Source organism: Bos indicus x Bos taurus, chromosome 5 (genome assembly GCF_003369695.1).
Source record: "Bos indicus x Bos taurus breed Angus x Brahman F1 hybrid chromosome 5, Bos_hybrid_MaternalHap_v2.0, whole genome shotgun sequence".
Lineage (NCBI taxonomy): Eukaryota > Metazoa > Chordata > Mammalia > Artiodactyla > Bovidae > Bos > Bos indicus x Bos taurus.
The window spans coordinates 11,141,511-11,147,553 of NC_040080.1; the positions used below are offsets into that span (position 1 = coordinate 11,141,511).

General features: G+C 47.4%; 1 long non-coding RNA gene across 1 annotated transcript; it reads left to right on the forward strand.

Annotated features, from left to right (window-relative positions):
- The first annotated feature begins 1,702 nt into the window (after window positions 1–1,702).
- Window positions 1,703–3,682, forward strand: LOC113893612. The gene is made up of 2 exons (XR_003511314.1): window positions 1,703–1,747; window positions 3,316–3,682. It is a non-coding gene; the product is annotated as an uncharacterized LOC113893612 (long non-coding RNA).
- The last annotated feature ends 2,361 nt before the right edge of the window (window positions 3,683–6,043 follow it).

A 6,043-nucleotide genomic window follows, 5' to 3' on the forward strand; every position in this document is an offset into this window, starting at 1 on the left:
CCACCAGAGAGGTTGCCTAGCTCTGTTTATTCAGTGTTCTGCTTTTCTAATCTTTTACTGTAAGCAAGTATTACTTTATAATAAACAAATTTTTAAATCACCCCAAATTTAAGTGTTTTGTAAATCGGAATTTGTGAGGGTGAGTTACATGTGTATTAGCAGGGTCTGCATATCACCTGGTGTGTCTGTATTTTATATCTTTAATCGATAGCCTTAATTTTCAGAGTTGACAATGTCAGTGGGTACCATGCAGATGTGTGAGTGCAGCCAGGGAAGACTGCCCGTGGCTCTGAGCCCAAGAATCGGTGGAGACTGGCTGCCCTCTGCGTCTGGGGTCCAGCCTGCACCCGTGCTGTGAGCCGTGTGCAGCCCAGCCTCCCTGCCTCGTTGCCCGGCTGCAGACTTGCGGCCTGAGCTGATGCTGCGAGGCCGGATCCCTCCTCGCTGTCCATTCACCACCCAGCGGCAGCAGTGTGTCCCGCCGCCGCCCTCCCCATGCCTGCTCAGCGGTGGGACTGCCAGCGTCTGGCTGCCGTGCAGGCAGAACAGGTGTGTCCTCGCACCTTTCCTGTGGGTGAGGTGAGTCTGACTTAAGAACGAAGTTGCTGGGACCGCTGAGGAAATGAGGTGTGAGGACCAGACCCGGAGGAGTCAGACAGACCTGGTGTCCAGCGAACCCAGGTGTTTAACAGGCTGTGGGGTCACAGGTCAGCCGAGGCCTGAGGGCTCCCCGCTAGGCAACGTGGTCTTCTTTCCTGTCTGAGTTCCCTGTGAAAGAATGGGGCCTTGATGAAGCCGGGCGACTGTTTTTCAGATCTGAGTTGCTTAATAACGTCCTTGGCTCTGTGGAGGCTTTTCCTGACATATCTTGTCTCCCTCACATTTTATTGTTAGTCTGGCCTGACTTTGCAAGAAAATGGATTGTCTTTGATGATTAGACTCTAAAAGTTTGTCCAGTAGGCGGCTAGAACCAAGAGGCAGTGTGGTTTGGGCAAAGAGCAACAGAATGGGAAGACAGACTCTGGGATTGGTGGCCCCTTCCCCAGTATTTTATTATGAAAAATTTCAAACACACAGAAAAATTGTAAGAATTGTACAGTGAACATGTATATACTTGCCATGTATGTGTATTCTACAACTAACATTTCCTTCTGTTTGCTTTATCACTTACCTACCCAGCCAGCTGTCCGTCTAGACACACAGCACTTGATCTTATTTTCTGATATATTTGAGATAACAGTCCGTCTCACCTCTAAACACTTGTACGAATATATGGATAACTGAAGTCATTTATGGTTCTTTCTATTTAGGTAAAACTCACCTATAGTGAAATAAACAAATTACCTACAGCATTGAGATGGTTGGATGGCATCACTGACTCTGTGGACATGAATTTGAGTAAGCTCCAGGAGTTGGTGATGGACAGGGAAGCCTGGCGTGCTACAGTCCATGAGGTCGCAAAGAGTTGGACACAACTGAACGACTGAACTGACTGACCTACAGTGTTCTAACCAAGGAGCTTCGACAAAGGCTTACACCTCTGTAACCCAACCTTTTTTTTAAATCAAAGATTTTTTTTTTTAATGTGGACCATTTTTTAAGTCTTCATTGAATTCGTTACAATATTGCTTCTGTTTTATGTTTTAGTTTTTTGGCCTCAGGGAGTGTGGGATCTTAGTTCCCCAACCAGGGATTGAACCCACATTGCCTGCTTTGGAAGGCGAAGTCTTAACCACTGGACCACCAGGTGAGTCTGTCTGTTTTCTTTCACTGATCTATTTGATTTTCCCTATGTCTAGGCCCAGATTTTCTTCACACTGATTGTGTAAGTGGTCCATTCAGTGACGTCCTGGCCTCGTCCCCCCATCCCCACGGTGAGTCACTGTGCCTCCCTGACGTGGGAGGCCACGTCCTTGGTGCCTAGACTGCACTCTATTTTTGATCAGCATTTCTCTGTTGATTCTACAACGTGCTTGTTTTGAGAGAAGCTTTATTGACTTGAGGATCTGCCTGAATTCCCAATCTCTCTGTAACTCTGGAGTCTTGTTTCTGTCTCATAATCTCAGAAGAGTGGGCCCCATCATTTCGAGTTGACCAGAATTCGCTGGTGTCTCTGGCAGGAATGTCTTATAATCAGAGACACCTGACAGCAGCCATGACAATGGGGTGTCCTGTAAAGAGGGTACCATATACTTTACCTTCCAAACCAGGGCACTTTGGAGATTGAAAGAGGTCATTATTTACAAGGATGCCAGGACCCCGGTGTAAACCACGCCTGCCCCAGGGCGCATGGCAGCCCTGTCAACACACCGCTCAGGATTCAGCCGGATACACTCCTTCAACAGTCATTGTTCAAAGGTCTAAGGGCCAAGAGAGATTCTAAGACGATAAACCTAAACCGTGATTTCTGCCCTAAGAAACCTGCAGTGTCACTGGGAAAGCAAACAACAGACAGGGAAGGATGTGAGTGCCACGGCTGGTGCTCACACAGGGTTCCTTGTGAGGAGGTGGGAATCCCAGGACTCAAGCTGGGCCCCAGAAGGTTGGGGGTGGCAGAGGGTATGTTGCAGAAAGCTTTCAGGTACCAGGTGAGCAACTGAGGTAATGAACGCGACAATGTTACTCACAAGCTGGGTTCGAATAGCCTTTAAGTCATCAGAAATGGGGCTCTTGCCTGGAAGGAAAAGAGGTAGTGCTGTCCAATCCACGTGGCCAGGAGAAGCGAGAGCAGCTCCTGGGAGCTGAGCACGGGACTGCTCTTGCTTTGGCTTCCTTGAAGGCCCATTTGCAGCTGCGCCTGGGATGGGAGGGCCACACTCCCCTGGATGACCGCATCTGGCCAATTCTGGCGCCCCGAGAGGGAATTCCAGCCCTGGACTCTGCAGCTCCCCTTCTCTCTCCTGCCTACACCTTCCTCTGTGTCTCATGAGCCCCGCCCCCATTCCCACCTGAGCGGTGGCTCTTGTCAGTTCCCAACTGGAGGGGCCACTGCGGCCCATCAGCGTGCCCTCTGGCCTGCAGAGAGGGTTTCTAAACATAACCCATCCCCTCTCTGCCCTGCCCACTGTGCTCACAGGTCGCTTCCGTAGCTAAGTACCCGGGGCCCTGGGACCAGGTGCGCTGCTGTTCCTCTGATCTCATCCACGCGGTCACCCCCAGCCGCTCACGACCACCCACCTTCCTAGCGCGCTTCACATTGCTTCACCTTCCCCCTCACCCCGGGCCCTGGTCCTCTCTGTCTCCTCCTCTCCCCCATCCACCCTCCTTGACTGGCCCTGGAGGCCAGCCCCCGACCTCCCCGCCTCCTTCCTCCAGGTTCCAGGGACACGAGTGTCCACAGCACCTGGGAGCGTCCGTCTCCCGTGAGACCAGACTTCTCGACTGACACTTTGGACCAGGCCCTTCTTCGCTATGTCTCCAGGACCACAAAGTGACATTGTCCCCATCGAGAACCACCAACTCCGACATTGGCTCCTTTGGGTCAGAAAGCCTGTCTGTACTGTTAACATCCCTAGGGCTTCTCCTGGTGCATCAGAGAGCGTAGATGGTTGATAAACACACGCGCAATGAATGATGGGGAAAATGAACCACTGTTCTCTTGATTTTGCTGTCAGGACAGTCAGATGGTAAAACCTCTGGGTAAGACAACTTAGCATTATCTATAAAATCACAATTAATATGCCCTGTGGTCCAGTGATTTTTCTGTAGGAATTTCTTCTGCAGCTTTACTCATACGTGTGTAAAATGATCAACGTTCCAGGTTATGTACTGAAGCTTTGTTTTAATAACAAAAGACAGGATGTCTTACGGCCCGTCTGTGGGACACATCAACTAAATTGTGGCCCTTCATACCACGGAATGCAAGACAGCTGCCACTAGAAGGAGAAACCCTCCATGTACTGACTTGAAAGATGTATTATGGAACTTTGAAGAGCAAAATGCAGAGTGGACTATTTGTACTTAATTGTATCTATATAAAGAAACACTGTTTCCATCGTCTCCCCATCTATTTGCCATGAAGTGATGGACCGGATGCCATGATCTTAGTTTTTTGAATGTTGATTCTTAAGCCAGCTTTTTCACACTGTTTCACTTTCATCGAGACTCTAGTTCCTCTTGGCTTTCTGCCATAAGGGTGGTGTCATCTGCATATCTGAGGTTATTGATGTTTCTCCCAGTGATCTTGATTCCAGCTTGTACTTCATTCACCAGCCCTGCATTTCCCATGATGTACTCTGCATATAAGTTAAAAAAGCAGGGTGACAATATACAGCCTTGAGGAACTCCCAGTCCATTGTTTCATGTTTGGTTCTGTTGCTTCTTGACCTGCATACAGATTTCTCAGGAGGCAGGTCAGGTGGTCGGGTGTTCCCATCTCTTTTAAGAATTTCCCACAGTTTGTTGTGATCCACACAGTCAAAGGCTTTGGCATAGTCAATAAAGCAGAAGTACATGTTTTTCTAGGATTCTCTTGCTTTTGCTATGATCCAATGGATGTTGGCAATTTGATCTCTGGTTGCTCTGCCTTTTCTAAATCCAACTTGAACATCTGGAAGTTCACGGTTCATGTACTGTTGAAGCGTGGCTTAGAGAATTTTGAGCATTACTTTTCTGGTGTGTAAGATGAGGGCAATTGTGCAGTAGTTTGAACATTCTTTGGCATTGCCTTTCTTTGGGATTGGAATGAAAACTCACCTTTTCCAGTCCTGGGGCCACTGCTGAGTTTTTCAAATTTGCTGGCATGTTGAATGCAGCACTTTAACAGCATCATCTTTTAGGATTTGAAATAGCTTAGCTGGAATTCCATCACTTCCACTAGCTTTGTTCATGGTGATGCCTCCTAAGGCTCACTTGACTTTGCATTCTGGGATGTCTGACTCTAGGAGAGTGATAACACCATTGTGGTTATCTGGGTCATTAAGATCTTTTATGAATAGTTCTTCTGTGTATTCATGCCGCCTCTTCTTAATATCTTCTGCTTCTGTTCAGTCTATACCATTTCTGTCCTTTATTGTGCCCATCTTTGCATGAAATGTTCCCTTGGTATCTCTAATTTTCTTGAAGAGATCTCTAGTCTTTCCCATTCTATTATTTCCCTCTATTTCTTTGCATTGATCACTTAGGAAGACTTCTTACATCTCCTTGCTATTCTCTGGAACTCTGCATTCAAATGGTTATATCTTTCCTCTTCTCCTTTGCCTTTAGCTTCTCTTCTTTTCTCAGCTATTTGTAAGGTCTCCTCAGACAACCATTTTGCCAAAATCACTGCAGATGGTGACTGCAGCCATAAAATTAAAAGACGCTTGCTCCTTGGAAGAAAAGCTATACCCAACCTAGATAGCATATTAAAAAGCAGAGACATTACTTTGCCAACAAAAGTCTGTATAGTCAAAGCTATGGTTTTTCCAGCAGTCACGTATGGATGTGAGAGTTGTACTATAAAGGAAGCTGACCGCAGAAGAATGGATGCTTTTGAAATGTGGTGTTGGAGAAGACCCTTGAGAGTCCCTTGGAGAGCAAGGAAAGCCAACCAGTCCATCCTGAAGGAAATCAGTCCTGAATATTCATTGGAAGGACTGATGCTAAAGCTGAAACTCCAATACTTTGGCCACCTGATGCAAAGAACTGACTCATTGCAAACGACCCTGATACTTGGAAAGATTGAAGGTGGGCGGAGAAAGGGACGACAGAGGATGAGATGGTTGGATGGCATCACCGCCTTGATGGACATGAGTTTGAGCAAGCTCCAGGAGATGGTGAAGGACAGGGAAGCCTGGTGTGCTGCAGTCCATGGGGTCACAAAGAGTCAGACACGACTGAGCAACTGAACTGAACTGAAAGAAACTGGAAAAACACACCAGGCGCTGGTACGAGTAGCCACACGTGGGGGAGGGGGTGGGAATGGGATGGGTCTGGGCAGAACAAGAGCAAGAAGTGAAGGAAGATTTTTCATTGAGTTCCTATTTGTGCTTTCCGATTTTTAAACCTTATATATGTATTGCCTACTTGAAATAATTCTGTTTTGGCTGTGCTGCATGGCTTT